Source organism: Pan troglodytes, chromosome 12, assembly GCF_028858775.2.
Source record: "Pan troglodytes isolate AG18354 chromosome 12, NHGRI_mPanTro3-v2.0_pri, whole genome shotgun sequence".
Lineage (NCBI taxonomy): Eukaryota > Metazoa > Chordata > Mammalia > Primates > Hominidae > Pan > Pan troglodytes.
This window is the reverse complement of record NC_072410.2, coordinates 53,981,342-53,997,017: the sequence shown is the minus strand read 5'-3', so window position 1 is coordinate 53,997,017 and position 15,676 is coordinate 53,981,342. Positions and strand designations below refer to the sequence as shown.

General features: G+C 38.8%; 1 protein-coding gene and 1 long non-coding RNA gene across 6 annotated transcripts in view; one reads left to right on the top strand and one right to left on the bottom strand.

Moving 5' to 3' along the window:
* Positions 1-15,676, top strand: part of ARHGAP25 (Rho GTPase activating protein 25) — a 92,171-nt gene that overhangs the window by 11,766 nt on the left and 64,729 nt on the right. The window lies entirely within an intron of this gene.
* Positions 1-15,676, bottom strand: part of LOC129143139 (uncharacterized) — a 70,890-nt gene that overhangs the window by 3,524 nt on the left and 51,690 nt on the right. Inside the window, exons 2-3 of the long non-coding RNA XR_008546274.2 lie at positions 7,214-7,284; positions 726-831 (exon numbers count right to left, since the gene is read on the bottom strand). This is a non-coding gene — a long non-coding RNA (uncharacterized LOC129143139). The remainder of the gene's footprint in view (positions 1-725; positions 832-7,213; positions 7,285-15,676) is intronic.

The following is a 15,676-nucleotide window of genomic DNA, read 5'->3' as shown; positions in this document are numbered from 1 at the left end:
AGCTGCAAGAATGTTTTCTAGGTCCTCCCAGTGGTTTTTCTGCAGACGGTTGATTGCAGAGAGGCCCAGAACAAAGTTCGGATGTCTGGGCTGGGGTGTCCACATTCATGTGTGTAAGGCCCCTGACTGTGAAAAATGGAAATGGAGATGGAGGGAGAAGGGGCATGGGCATGGGTTTAAAGACAGGGACCACCCCCCTCCCCGACCCCACAGGGCCGGGCGCGGTGGCTCACGCTTGTAATCCCAGCACTTTGGGAGGCCGAGGCAGGAGGATCACCTGAGGTTGGGCGTTCGAGACCAGACTGACCAACATAGAGAAACCCCATCTCTACTAAAAATACAAAAAATTAGCTGGGTGTAGTGATGCTCGCCTGTAATCCCACCTACTCGGGAGGCTGAGGCAGGAGAATCGCTTGAACCTGGGAGGCAGAGGTTGTGGTGAGCTGAGATTGGGCCACTGTACTCCAGCCCAGGCAACAAGAGCGAAACTCCATCTCAAAAAAAAAAAAAAAAAAAAAAAGACAGGTGTCCCCATGTATCTTCTTGACACAGGCTTTCAAATATAAGTGATAGACTGATTCCTTCTCACTCATCAGTCAGCCCAATTAAGCATCTGTCCTCGTCTTACTCAACTGTCCTGCAGCATTTGACACAATCAAGCATTTTCTCCTTGAAAAAAAATTTTTTAGACTTCCTTGACACTGTGCCCCCTGGCTTTCCCTTACCTCATTAGTTACTCTTTCTGAGTCTGCTTTCATGAAGTCTCCTTCTCTACCAGATCTCTTAACAATGAAGCGTCCCAAGCAGGACTGGCCACATCATTCGTGGAGCCTAGTACAAAATGAAAATGTGGGGTCCCTTGATAAAAAATTATTAAGAATTTCAACATAGTGACAGCAAAGCATTAAACCAAGTGCAGGGACCATCTAAGCATGGAGTGCTGTATGACTGTACAGGTTTTCTGTGAAGCTGGCTCCGGTCCCAGGGCTCAGTCCCCCTGTCCTCTTCCGTTTATCCAACCTTAAAACCTTTAAAGCCCTTTCCATGGCTTTAAGTCCTACCTTAACTTTCATACATTAGCTCCAACTTCTCTTCTGGGTTCTGGATGGCCCCACACCTCCACCTGAATATCTCACAGGCTTCCTCCCCCAGTGTGTCCAACACAGAATTCTGAATCATCCCTCTTCCCACCCCTCCACACCCAGTTCACCTGCCCTTTGCAAAAGGCTCTACTATTCACCGAGTTGCTCAGGCTAAAAACCTAGAGTCATCTTCATTCATGTTTTCCCCTTCCACTCCAGATCTAATCCACCAGAAAAGACTTTTGGATTCACCACCAATTTATGTCCTTAATCTGATTATTTCCGTTATCTCCAATGCTGTAAACACTGCCATTTCTTGCCTAGTCTAGGAAATAGTTAGCTGACTTGGCTTCCTGCCTCCACTCTTGTCCTGGACCATGTATTTTCTGCACGGTGGCCAGACTCGACATCTTTTAAAAGTGGAAATCAAATGTGTCAGTTCCTCATTAAAATTTTCAGTATACTTAGGATTAAATTCAAACTCATGATCTATGCCCGTGGGATCAGGCCCCTTCCCCTCTCTCTCCACCCACCTGTAGTCCTCTGCTCCTCCCACACTGTGTCCCAGCCACACCCTCCTTCTATTAACAGTTTTCTGAACATCCAGTGCTCATAGCCACCATCTCAAGGCCTGTCTGCTGTTCTCCCTGAAATGTGCTTCCCAGATCTTACCATGGCCTTTCCTCCACTCCATCCAGTTTTAGTTCAAATATTATCTCTTCAAAGAGGTCTTTCCTGACCCTAGCATATAATTAGCTGTAATTAGCCCCTGCAAATCCAATCTCTCTTTATCCCATTATCTTACATTTTTTCTTTATACTGTTATTTGTGCCTGAAACGATCTCATTCCTTTGCATGTTTGCACTAGATCATAAGCTTCTGAAGGCAGGGCTTTGCCTGTTTCATGCACTTTTAGATAGTCACTGCCAAGAACAGTTTCTGGCACATTACATGTATCAAAGAGACTTTTGTGGAATAGCCTGTGGCCTGTTAACTTTTCTGCAGCCCAGTGAAATTAAGTAAGTTAAAATGAGTCCAAAGCATTTTTTTTTTCCTGTCCTTATTAGTGATTGAACAACAGTTTGGTCCAGAGAGAGACATTTCTGACTTTCTTATGGAGAGGGAAGTGGGGCTTTTGGTTTCTGAAGCTAATTTGGAACAGCATGTGGGTGACTGAGCATTTAGCTATCCCTGAGGGCGGTCAGGTCTTAAGTCATTAAGGCTTAGACTACTGAACAGAGCTACAAGGGGTATGTCTTGCTCCTATAATCAAAGTCTTCTTGATGATTGAAACTCAAGTGTGGTCAGAGAAATCCTTCAGACTCAGGGGCCCTGGGAAAAGTAGCTCTGCTCAGGAATCCAAACATGAGAATTAAACCTCAGTTTTGTAGTATGGGCAGTTAGGTTTAGTGGGTAACTGTGATTAGAGGCGAGGATGGGCAAGGGAGAGGAAGAAAGAAAGACAGAGAAGCTTAGAGAGAGAGGGAGAGAGACACCAGCATATAGGGGTGAGGGAGAGGCAGATGGAAGGAAGAAGGAGGAAGAACAAGTGGAGGGTGGATATGGGTGGAAGAGAGGACCAATTACATTGGGCCCTATGCTTAGAAGGGTTCCACACTGAATTTGATGTTTTGTTGTGACCATACTAAAATTCTTAATGATTTTTGAACAAGGGGCTCTACATTTTCATTTTGCACTGGGCTCTGCAAATTATGTAGCTGACTGACATTCTGCCACCTTGTATCACAGGAACTAGGTCATCTTTGAGCCATCCCTTGGCCTCATGACTTCCCCCTTCCCCAACTGACTGCACCGTCAGTCCTGTCCACCTCCTACCTAGATCTCACATTCATCCACTTCTCTTACCTCCCTTTCAAGCCTAGATTCCACTGTAAGCCTCTTAACCATTTCCCGTCTTGCAGTTTTCATGGCCTTTAATTTATTCTCTGTGAGCACCCCAGTGCTTGCGAGTGTCGATAGCTTTGTCGATCAGAGCGGTCACCCTGAGGCTAAAGGGAATCATGCAAAGGCAGCCTCAGTGCTTGAGCTGAACATTCTCAACTCCTGCACTAAGTTAGTGGTTACCAAACGTGGCTGTCCTGGGGAGGTTTAAAAAAATTCACCTGCCCAGGTTCCACTCCAGAGACACGGATTTAAGTAACAAGGGCTGTGGTCTAGGTATTCGAACTTTTCTAAGCTCCCAAGTGACTGGATATGCAGCAAAGTTTGTGACCTGTGCCATAAGTGTTGCTAAGACCCAGAGCCACAGCGCAATGGCAACACATTCCCAAAATGTTTGCAATTGTGTTACTTTATCATAGTGGTTTTGAGTTTTGCAAAATTTTCTTCTCTAAAAATATACATTAAAACATTATTTAATATTCCAGAGTACAGCTTTGAGTAACCTGGCCCTTTTTTAAATTTTATTTTTTAAAGAGACAGGGTCTTGCTCTGTCACCCAGTCTGGAGTACAGCTGTGTGATCACAGCTCACTGCAGCCTCAACATCCTGGGCTCAAACAATCCTCCCACCCCAGCCTCCCAAGTAGCTGGGACCACAGGCGTGCACCGCCATGCCCGGCTGATTTTTTTATTTTATTTTATTTTTTTCGTAGAGATGAGGTCTTGCTCTATTGCCCAGCTGGTCTTGGACTCCTGGCCCCAAGTGATTCTCCCACCTTGGCCTCCCCAAGTGGTGGGATGACAGACATGAGCCACTGCGCCCAGCCCCATGAAGCCACTTTTTTTTTTTTTGAGATGGAGTTTCATTCTTGTCACCCAGGCTGGAGTGCAATGACATGATCTTGGCTCACTGCAACCTCTGCCTCCCTAGTTCAAGCGATTCTCCTGCTTCAGCCTCCCGAGTAGCTGGGACTACAGGCACCTGTCACCATGCTCGGCTAATTTTTGTATTTTTAGTAGAGACCGGGTTTTGCTATGTCGGCCAGGCTGCTCTCAAGCTCCTGACCTCAGGTGATCCTCCCGCCTCGGCCTCCCAAAGTGCTGGGATTGCAGGCACGAGCCACCGCACCGGGCCGAGCACTTTTTAATTTTTGGAAAATGTGTACCTCCACTGTGAGAGGCGTCTGTGTGTGTGTGTTGTGGTTTGAGTGCCCTGAATTAGTTAAAGGCATTCCTTCTTCTCTGAGGTTCCCTGCAGACCTGACTGTCTGTGATTCTGCAGATGTCAGGGCTGCACAGAAGAGGGTGGAGGCCGGGCCGGCCCCAGATCCTGCTCACACAGGGAATTAGTGTCAGAAGTGACGTGTTAAGGGGTTACTGAAACCAAAGGTGAAAGCTTTTTGCTTATAATGTGAGTAGTGAGGAGGAGGCACTAATAATAGTTATTAATGCCACTTGTCAACAGACCCCTGGAAAATAGGACAATACATCCTTTCTCTCCCAGCAAGTCCAGCTGACATTTATTTCACCCGCTTTAAGCACGAATTACCTGTGGAGTATCCTAGAAGGACTTGTTTTTGGAATAACATTGCAGACTCCAAAAATTGTCTACCGTTTCTGACTCTTTCAATGTCTTTCACTTGTACACAGTGTCTCATTCCATCCTAAGAGGGGTTAAAGGATGCTCATCCTCACGCTGAGCCCAGGGAGGGTGCAGGACTTGCTCACTCACCCAGCCAATGGGGGGTGCTGGCCTAATCCCAGGCAGTATTCTGACTCCCAACCCAAACCTATTGTTGGTCCACTAGAGACTTTGGATAGAAACCAGAGGAGAATAGGAAGGGCCAGGAAAAACTCAGGCATGTAAAACAAGGAACCAATTTTAAGGGTGGAAAGCTAAGGTGGAGATACATAGCATGTATAAATACAACTAAAGAGCCATGGGCATTTGGCACATTTTAGAGGACAGTTAAGACTCTTACTATCCTCCAGTTAGCAGTAGATTTCCTCCTATTCGCACACCTGCCATTGCCATTTTCCCTTTCTGTTCCAAACGACTTCAGAATGGCTTACAATTACACCCAGCTAACATCTGTATCAGGTTTATATTCAGTGTCTTTCCCTTTGTGTCCATGGATTAGCTTCAGTAAGCCCAAAACCCTCTAGAAATTCTGTGAAAAATTATATGCATATAGGCAGATTCTCAAAGGGGCCTGTAATCTCACAAAGGTTAAAACCATTGCTTTAGGTTTCCAAGTACAGAAAATCTCCTCATTAAGTAATCCTGTAATAATTAGTCTTCCTGGTCTGGACCAATCCAAGAGCGACAGCTAACCGGGAAAATCCTAGAATGGCCTGCTGAAGGCTGGTCCTGGCCAGCCACAGCTGCATCCTGTTCATTGCGAGGTGTAAACTGACGCTGGGAGTGGCCACTAGATGGCGGCAAACTCAGCCAAGTTTGGCATGGGCTTCCGTTGGCGCTACCAACTGGCAAGCTGTGCAGGTTCCTGGCATCCATTTCATTAGCTTCAAAATAACGCGACCACGAATAGTTGATTGAATTTTAGACCCCACGTAAAATTCTTCTGGACCTCACTTATTGTGTTGGGGCAGAGATTTACTGTTCTTTCAATTCACTTGGTCTTTAAAGCATAGAGGGCAGGCAGCAAAATTACCCTCCACGTCCTGACATCTCTAAGGGAATAAAGCTTGGGACTGCTATAAATAAGGAAAACTTGTTAAAGTTCATGAAATCAGCTATGGAAATTGTGGAACATAAGTCATGGTTCCATTTGTTTTATAGAAGTGTAAAAAATGAAATCTGTTCTTCAAGATAGAAAAAAAAGAGAAATATTATGAATGCCATTTAAAGGAGACACCTGCCATTTCTGTTTCCAAGTTCCCCTGGGGCCCACAACCTTTTATTTGATAGTAGGTCTCCAGAGGAGCGGTGGCATTATTGTTATCTCATAGATAAATATAATGGGCCTCCTTAGGGCTGTTTTCCCAACTCCACCTTTCTAAGGGCTCCTGACCCAGTCTCCAAGGATGGTCACTGGCTTGAACTTTGGCTTGAACATTCCCCCTTGGACATAGCCAACTAGAGCAGAATGAACAGCTGACTCAAGCTGTGTCTATTTCATTTCTCCTCAGTCTGAGGTTCACAGAGAATGGGCATTTGTAAGTGAGTCCTGGAAATCAGAGGGCACTAAGAGGAAGGCCTTTGAACTCTGTTGAGAACTCAAAACCTGCAAAATGTGCCTTGTTTTCTACTCTTTCTGAGCCATGATTTCCAACCCCCCAAATTTCCCTAGATTTTGTGAAATAATATACTATGCTTTAAAAATTACACACACATATATATTATATACATAGTATATATACAAAGAGAGAGAGAGAGAAAGAGAGAGAGATATCAGGGATTCCCAATCTCATCACTATTTTGATCCAGATAATTCTTTATTGTTGGGGGCCATCCTATGCATTGTAGGGTAGTCCCTGGACTTTACCCAGTTGATGACAGCATCAATCCTCCCAGTTATGACAACCAAAAATACCTCTAGACATAGCCAAATGTCCACTTGGGGTGGATGGGGGGGTGATAAAACCACCCCCCAGTTGAGAACTATTAGCTATCTATCCTTCTATTTATCTGTATCTAGATTAAACCAACTTGATTTGGTACCTGTTTCTTGCAACCAAGATATTAACTGAGACAATGGGAAAATAAAGACGTAGAGAAATTATCTGAAATGCTCATATAGTAACACAGCAAGTTGCTGTATGGCGGAATCAAGACTAGATCCCAGAGCTCCTGAACATTAGTGGGTTTTCTGCTACTTTCCACAAGAGAACTCCTGTGCAGGGTCTTTAACCACACCAACTTGCCCAGCATCTTGCTTTCCTTTGTATTAAAACCCAGTACTACTTGAATTATGGAAGGAAACACTCCTGGCTACATTTTCTTATTTGTTTGGGTCACCAAAATAAATAATGTGGGTGGGGATCATGGTAGGGCTTTCTTCACAGGAAGTTGAAGCAGTGTGGGTTTGTTGCCAGGCGTGGCATCGCATGGCTTTCCTTAGCACCTGTGAAAAGAGCAAAGCTAAATGAAGGGGTGCTATCTGTCCACTCTGAAATGTTACTCCCAGATCACTGGGGTAGATTTAGCTTGATGTTGCTCTTGAATGTAGTCTTTCCCACGTTCTCATGTTTTTTCAGGTTACTTACCTCAACAAGTCGCTGTAGAATAGTAAATATCACTTAATTTTTTTCATTCAGAACTTCAGAACTTGCATTATCTGTGGAAATATTTGAAGGTCAGGAGGAGGTGAGAATGTCAGCTCTGTGTAACAAATGTGCAATAAATGTGAGCAAATGAAAACAATGTTTTTAAATGGTCATTCGGTAAGATGTATTTTTTTTTTTTTTTTTTTTTTTTTTGAGATGGAGTCTCGCTCTGTCACCCAGGCTGGAGAGCAGTGGCCCAATCTCGGCTCACTGTAAGCTCTGCCTCCCAGGTTCACGCCATTCTCCTGCCTCAGCCTCCCAAGCAGCTGGGACTACAGGCGCCCGCCACCATGCCCAGCTAATTTTTTTGTATTTTTAGTAGAGACGGGGTTTCACCATGTTAGCCCAGATGGTCTCGATCTCCTGACCATTTTGAACTGCAATCAGGTGGGTTTTGTTAAATACATACAGCCACGTAACAACCACCACAATCAAGAGTTCCATCACTGTAAAAAATTTCCTCCTCTCATCTATTTCTAGTCAGCCCCTCTCACCCAGCCCAAACCTTGGACAACCACTCATTTGTTATCTGTTCCTATGCTTTTGCTTTTTTCAAAATGTCATATAAATGAAATGATAATGTGTGTTTTTTGAAGCCTGGTTGCTTTTATTCAGCACAATGCATTTGAGATTCACCCATGTTATTACTTGTATAGATAGTTTTGTCCTTTTTATTGTTGAGTGGTATTCTATTGTATGAATGTATCTATTCATCACTTGAAAGATATTGGGATTGTCTCTAACTTTTAGACATTACGAATAAACTGTTGTAAATATTTGCTTATAAGTTTGTGTGAGCATAACGTTTTATCTCTTTTGGGTAAATATTGAGGAGTGCTACTGCTGGATCATATGATAGGTATATATTTAACTTTATAAGAAGCTACCAAATTGTTTCCCAAAGGGGCTGTATCATTTTATGTTCCTACTGGCCATGTATAGAAATTCTGGCTGTTTCTAATTCTCACTGATCCTTGATATTGTTAGTTTTTTAAAAATTTATGTTAGTTATTCTAATATATTTGTAGTAGTATCTCATCTTGATTTTAATTTACATTTTCCTAATGACTAAGGCTGTTTGGCCTCATTTCATTTGGTAAAGTCTCAGATCAAAATTTTGCTCATTAAAAAATTTTCTTGTTTTCTTATTGTTGAGTTTTGTCCTTTTTCAGATATATGATCTGCAAATATTTTCTCCTAACATGTGGCTTGCTTTTCACTCTCTTAGTGTTTGCTTTTCATTCTCTTAGTTTTAATTTTGATGAAGCCAAATATCATGTTTTTCTTTTATGAATTGTGCTTTTGGTGTCAAGAGTTGTTTTTGATAACCTCAATCCAGTATATTCTGTAAATATTGAATACATTTCATAAATATTACAGACTCTTTGAGTCTTTTGTTCAACTCCTGCTTGCAATGGTTTGCAAACATTTTCTTTTATTTTTTCTCTCCAGCACTGCCCACATGAACACACCCACACACTTAAGCATTATAAACACAGATTTCCTGTGTTACTCTGAACTCTCAACCCTCCTTTTCCAGGCCTCCTCCCAAAGATCATAAAAGCCACATTTTCCAAAATATCTTTTATCACTCAGAGAAAAGTGCTGGAAGATTGTAATGACCAGTGCTATTTTTATGGCAGAACACTCCAAAATAAAAAAAAATATATCATACTGGATTCTCTTTTTCAAAATTATGCAAGTTAATTCAAAATGGCATTCTGAAAACTCACCGCCCGCCAATCCATCAATCCCAGGTGTAGCATAATACATGCTATGTATTAACTGAATTTAATGTTAAAGTCAATTAATTAGCTACATTTATCTATTTGTATTTTGAAACCTCTTCCCATAAATTAAAAGGAACAGAAATTTTTGCATGCTTTTTCTTGAGTCTGAGTACAACTTCTACCTACCGCTCTTGCATCTGATTTTAAGTTGGCTTGTTTCACAGTTGATACAATAAGAAAATGCCAAGAAAGAGGAGTGGGGGTAATGGTTGAGTTAAAAAGTTGAAAGAGGAAAAATTTGATTTGTTCTTGAGCACACGGAGCAAATCCCTTTCTTTTGTTTCTACAATTTTACGTTAAGATATTTACTATTTCTTTTCTAAATGTATCCTAAACAAGCTTATCATAAAACATGTTATTTTATGTTTGATGAATCTCTATTTGGTATATGCATTAAATTTAATGAAATTATACCCTTAAAATATAGCTCATAGAGGATTATGTGTACATGGCAGAATCTATCCCGCCACCTAGACAACAATTACTCTTTCCAAGTCTGTCTGATGTATCTATTTTGGGACCCTGGTGTCTAATCAAAATTGGCAACTTCCAGAAGGAGGCTTGGACAGTGAGTTGTACTTAATTTCAGTGAGTTTCAGCTCTTAACACAATAGTGGCTGCACATCCTCTACCCCTAGCCCTCTGGCAGGCTTTCCAGATGTGCATACATTCCAGTAGCAGCTTGTGCTCAACGTGCAGGGGCCAGAATGGGAAAAAATGAACCCTGTCCTACAAATAACAGGGATCTATGTTGTGATCACTGATGCCTGCCTCTGATCACAAAGGTACAGACAAAGAAATGGCAACCATGTGTTTGCAACTCTCCCTATTGTTGTAAGCACCTCCCCCTCTGGCTGAGGTGACTTCCAGGGGATTTAAAGAGCTTGTGCCTTTTCCTGTGTCTCCTTCGTTTTTCTCCTTTTCCCTTTTTGGGAGCCAGACATTGAAGACTAAGACATTCAAAAGCAACCACATATATGGGGTAAGTTGGAAAGACATTGAACTTGCCCAGGGGAAGGTACAGCCTCAGAAAAGACCTAAGAAGACTCTTAAGTGTGCAGTTCAGGCTGATCCTTGGCAACCTACAACAATTACAATAAACAAACAAAATCCAGCAAATCCTTGAGGAAGGGAGACAATCTGATTTCCAGAGTTACCATATCATCAGATTCAGATATCCAGTTTTTAGCAAAAAATTATGAGGCATAAAAAGAAACAAAAATGTATGGCCCACTCAAAGGGGAAAACAAAGACCAACAGAAACTGTGCCTGATGAAGACCTGATGGCACATCTACTAGACAAAGACTTTTAAAAAAATCTTAAAGATGCTTAAAAAACCGAAGGAAAATGTGGAGAAAGTCAAGAAAATGGTGTATGCATTAAATGAAAATATCAAAAAAGAGATAGAAAACATAAGAAAGAAACTAAAAAGAAATGCGGGAGCTGAAAAGTACAATAACTGAAATGAAAATTTTAAAAGAGGGATTCAAAGGCAGATTTGAGCAGGCAGAAGAAAGAATCAACAAACTTGTAGATAAGACAGTGAAAATTATCAAGTATGAGAAATACAAAGAAAAAAATATAAGAAAAGTGATCAGAGCCTAAGAGACATCTGGGTTACCATTAAGTGGACCAGCTTACTCACTGTGGGAGTCCTAAAAGGAAAAGAGAGAAGGGTGCAGAGAGAATATTTGAAGAAATAATGATGGAAAACTTCCCAAATTTGATGAAAGACATGAATATAAACATCCAAGAAGTTCAATGACAGCTGATGAACTGAAAGAGACCCACATCGAGATACACTATAATCAAACTATCCAAAGTCAAAGAGAATTTTGAAAACAGTGAGGGAAAACTGATTTGTCTCATACAAGGAATTTTCAATAAGATTATGAGCAAATTTATCGTCAGAAACTTTGAAGGCCAGAAGTAGTGGTCTGATATATTTAAAGTGCTATTTTTTTCAGCTGTCAACTAGAAATTTTATATGCAGAAAAAATATTCTCCAAAAGCAAGGGAGAAATTAAGACATTCTCAGATAAACAGAAGCTGAAGGAGTTTTTTACTTGTCTTTGCAGTAAATGCTAAAGGGAGTCCTTCCTGCAGGTTGATATAAAAGGACACTAAACAATAACTTGATGCCATATGAAGAAAAAAAGATCTCAGCGAAGGTAAATACATCTATGATTATAAAAGTCAGAATTACTATAATGATGGTATGTAACTCCACCTTTGTTTTCTGCATGATTTAAGGGGCAATCATTTTAAAAACAATTATTAGTCTGGAAGCTAGCATTATTGTCAGTCTGGTTTGTAATTTCACATTTTGTTTTCCACACAATTGTGGAGACATGAAAAATTATTAGTATATAAAGATGTAATTTTGAGACATCTGCAACTTAAAGGGGTGGGGTGCAGAGCTGTTAAAGGAGCAGAGTATTTGTATGTTATTAAAGTTAAGTTCATATAAATTTAAATTAGAATATCATCACTTTAGGATAGTAAGTGTAATCCCAATTGTAACCAAAAGAAAGTAGCTAAATAATATAGACGTACACAAACACGAAGGAAGAAAGTTAAATCTTTCACTACAAAAAAATCAACTAACATAAAAGAAGATAGTAATGCAGGGAATGGAGGACAAAAAAGCTGTAAGGTATGTAGAAAATAAATAGCAAATTACAGAAGTAAGTTGCTGCTTGCCAGTAATTACATTAAATGTAAATTAGACTAAGCTCACCATTAAAAAGACAAAGATTGGCAGAATGGATAAGAAAACAGCCCACCTATACGCTGTCTACAAGAGACTCACTTTAGACCCAAAGATACAAATAGATTGAAAGTGAAGATAGAGAAGGATATTTCATGTAAATAGTAACCAAAAGAGAATGAGTGACTATACTAATATCAAAGAAAATGAACTTTAAATTTAAAAAATGCTACAAGAAACAAAGAAAAACATTATACATTAATAGATTGCTCAGTACAATGAGAAGATATAACAATAATAAACATTTACACATCAAATAACAGACCATAAAAATATATAAAGCAAGCATTGATAAAATTGAAGGGAGAAATAGGCAGTTCTATAATAATGTTGGAGACTTCAATACTCCACTCCAATAATGAATAGAACAACCAGACAGAAGATAAGTGAAGAAATAGAGGACTTGAACAACACAATAAACCAACTAGATCTAAGAGACATATACAGAACACTCTATCCAACAACAAAATACACATTCTTGTCAAGTGCACATGGATATTTTCTAGGATAGTCCATATATTAGGACACAATTTAAGTCTCAATCGATTTTAAAAGGTAGGTATCATACAAAGTATCTTCTCCAGCCACAATGGGATAAAATTAGAAATTAATAAAATAAGGAATAGTAGAAAATTCTGAAAATTGTGGAAATTAAACAATACCCTATTAAACAAACAATAGATCAAGGAAGAAGTCACAAAGATGGTTAGAAAATACTTAGAGGTGAATGAAAACAAAAACACTACATGTCGAAACTATGGAAAACAGAGAAAGCAGGAGTAAGAGGGAAATTGATGGAAGAAAGATCCCAAATCAACAACTGAACTTTATAATTTAAGAAACTAGAAAAAGAAAGGATAAACTGAACCCAGAGCTAGCAGAAGGAAGGAAATAATAAAGATCAGAACAGAGACAAATGAAATATAGAATATAAAAATAAGAGGGAAAGTTAACAAAACCAAAACTTAGCTCTTCAAAAAGGTCGACAAAATTTACAAGCCTTTTGGTAGATGGATAATGAAAAAAAAAGAAGATTCAAATTACTAAATTCAGAAATGAAAGTGAGGGTATTACCACCTATTCTACAGAAATAAAAAGAATTATAAAAGTACTATAAGCAATTGTACACCAAGAAATTTGATAACCTAGATTCAATGGAAAAATTCTTAGAAACACAAAACCTATCAAGCCTAAACTAAAAGAATAGTTTTAGTTTAGAAAAGAATAAAATCTGAATATGCCTCTAACCAAGGCAATTCAGTCAATAATCAAAAATCTCCTAATGAATTAAAGACCTGATGTCCTCACCAGTGTGTTCTACCAAACGTCTAAAGAAGAACTAATACCAGTCTCTTTGAAACTTCTCAAAAGAATTGAAAAACAAGGGAAACTTCCTAACTCATTCTACATTACCTTGATATTAAAGCCAGACAACAACATATCTAAAGAAGAACTAATACCAGTCTCTTTGAAAATTTTCAAAAGAATTGAAAAAGAAGGGAAACTTCCCAACTCATTCTACATTACCTTGATATTAAAGCCAGACAACAACATATCTAAAGAAGAACTAATACCAGTCTCTTTGAAAATTTTCAAAAGAATTGAAAAAGAAGGGAAACTTCCCAACTCATTCTACATTACCTTGATATTAAAGCCAGACAACATTACAAGAAAACTGCAGACCAATATCCCTTATTACATTGATGCAAAAATCCTCAACAAAATGCTACAACAGAAAAATGACACAACTGCACAATAAAAGATTATAAATCCAGACCAAATGGGATTTATTCTTGGAATGCAAGGGTGATTCAACATAGAAGAATCAGTCAATTTCATTAATACATCTCATTAACAGAATGAAGGAGAAAAACATATGATCATCTCAAATGATAGTCATGTATTCGACAAGATTCAACATTCCTTCATGATAAAAACACTCAATAAACCAGGAATAGAAGGAATCTACCTCAATGTAATAAAAGTCATATGTAAATAACCCACAGTGAACATCATACTCAACGTTGAAAGACTCCAAGCTTTTACTCTGAAATCAAGAACAAGGCAAGGATGTCCACTTTTGCAACTTCGATGCAATGTAATACTTGAAGCCCTAGACAGAGGAACTAGGTGAGGGAGAGAAATAAAAAGCATCCACATTAGAAAAGAAAAAGTACGCTTATCTCTATTTAGAGATAATATAATCTTATATGGAGAAAATCCTAAGGATTCGACCAAAAAGCTGTTAGAACTAATAAACCCAGCAAAGTAGCAGGATACAAAGTCAAAGCTCAAAAATCAGTTGCACTTCTATACACTAACAGTGATCAATCTGAAAAGAAAATTAAGAGAATAGTTTCATTTACAATACCATCAAAAAGAATAAATTAATTAGGAATTAACTTAACCACCAGAAGGTGAAATACTTGCACTACAAAACTACAAAACTGCAAAACATTTCTGAAAGAAATTAAAGAAGAACAGAATAATGGGAAGACATCCCAGGCTCCCTAGGTTGGAAGACTTAATACTATCCAAACCAACCTACAGATTTAATGCAATTCCTATCAAAATCCCAATGACTTTTTTTTTGTAGAAATAGAAAAACTCATCCTAAAGTTCATATGGAAACTCAAGGGATCCTGAATAGCAAAAAAAAAAAAAATTTTTTGAAAAAGAACATTGTTGGATAACTCACATTTCCTATTTGAATCATATAATTCAAAAATTATATGATTAGTTACAAAATTTAGAGTAAACCAAAACAGTGTAGTAATGGCATAAAGACAGAAACAGATGAATGGAATAGAATAGATTGTCTGGAATAGAATAGATGTAGAGGTCACATACACATATATGACCTCACATATATGTGTATGGTCAAATGATTTTCAACAAGGGTGCCACGATAATTTAATGGGGAAAAGATTGTCTTTTCAAAAATGATGCTAGGAAAACTGGATATCCACATGCAAAATAATAAAGTTAGGCCCTTACCTAATACCATATACAAAAATTAACTCAAAATGGACCTATGAACTAAATTTAAGACCCAAAACTGTAAAACTCTTAGAAGAAGACGTGGGGCAAAAACTTCACAACACTGAATTTGGCCATGATTTCTTGGCTTCAACACCAAAGGCACAGGTAACAGAAGAAAAAATAGTCAAATTAGACTTCTGAAAATTTAAAAAATTACGTATCAAAAGATACTACCAACAGAGTAAAAAATCAACAGAATAGGGGAAAATATTTTCAAATCATATATCTAACAAGGGATTAATATCCAGAATGTATAAAAAGCTCCTAAACTCTACAAAAAAAAAACCCCACAAACAACTCAGTTCAAAAATGGGCAAAGGACTCGAATAGACATTTCTCCAAAGAAGATATGCAAATGGACAATAAATGAAATGATGCTATCAATATTAGTAATCATTAGGGAAATGCAACACGAACTACAGCGAGATAGCAACTCACACCCATTATGATGGCTGCTATTAAAAAACTGGAAGATAACAAATGTTGGTGAGGATGTGGAGATATTGAAACCCTTTTGCACTGTTGGTGGAAATGTTAAATGTTACAGCTGCTATGGAAAACAGTATAGCAGTTCCACAAAAAATTAAAAATAGAATTACTATCTGATCCCAAAATTCCACATCTAAATATATACTCAAAGAATTGAAAACAGAGTCTTGAAGAGATATTTGTACATCACGTTCATAGCAGCATCATTTGTAATAAACATGGAGGCAACCCAGGTGTCCATTGACAAATGAACTGACAAACAAAATGTGGTATACACATTCAATAGAATGTATTCAGCCTTAAAAAGGAAG